Raw genomic sequence first — 624 nt, 5'->3', positions numbered from 1 at the left:
CATATCTTGTTACATAAAAATATAAAATATATTTAAGTTGTTGGTTGACATTATCCATAAGTATTTGTTTTATATTTTATAAATTGCCAGGTTGATTTTTTTAACTGTAAATTTTTTAATGAATCATTGATGATATTATAATTATACAAAAAAAAATAAAATAATAAGTACCTATCTTAAAACATGTTATTCCTACTGTGTTTAAAACGAATTTATAAGAATTGTTTTAAAACAAAATAGTTATTGGCTCTTCGTTTAATTTAATTAATAATTAAAGGTCTAGCTTTGTCTAAGGTAGGTCCTCCTCCTAGCTCAACATTTGCTAAGACTTTCAAAAATATGAAATGCAACCTGTACGTATATAAATAGGTGATAACATTTATAAGTAATGATGTTATAGTGGTACCTAAGCAATTAATTCATACTACGATTTTCACATTTGAGAATATGTGGGACGCGCGAACGCGATCCCTGCTACCAAAAATTACGCGTCCGAGGTATTCACTAGTGGAATACTCGCAGGAGTCAACCAGCCCGGTGTGCAATGGACTGGTCTCGTCCTGGAGGAACCGCCTCGTTGATCACGGTTAACCTCGACGCCAAGTAAGTATATCGTTCGTGTCC

The 624-nt window shown here is 32.5% G+C and overlaps 1 non-coding gene across 1 annotated transcript; it reads right to left on the bottom strand.

Moving 5' to 3' along the window:
• Positions 1-449: 449 nt before the first annotated feature.
• Positions 450-611, bottom strand: LOC112600212. Its single transcript, XR_003114990.1, has one exon. It is a non-coding gene; the product is annotated as a U1 spliceosomal RNA (small nuclear RNA).
• Between the last annotated feature and the right edge of the window lie 13 nt (positions 612-624).

This window comes from Melanaphis sacchari, unplaced genomic scaffold (genome assembly GCF_002803265.2).
Source record: "Melanaphis sacchari strain LSU unplaced genomic scaffold, SCAv2.0 Contig623_pilon_pilon, whole genome shotgun sequence".
In the NCBI taxonomy this organism is placed as follows: Eukaryota; Metazoa; Arthropoda; class Insecta; order Hemiptera; family Aphididae; genus Melanaphis; species Melanaphis sacchari.
Note: the sequence above shows the minus strand (reverse complement) of the source record. Positions and strands in the feature narration are given on the sequence as shown.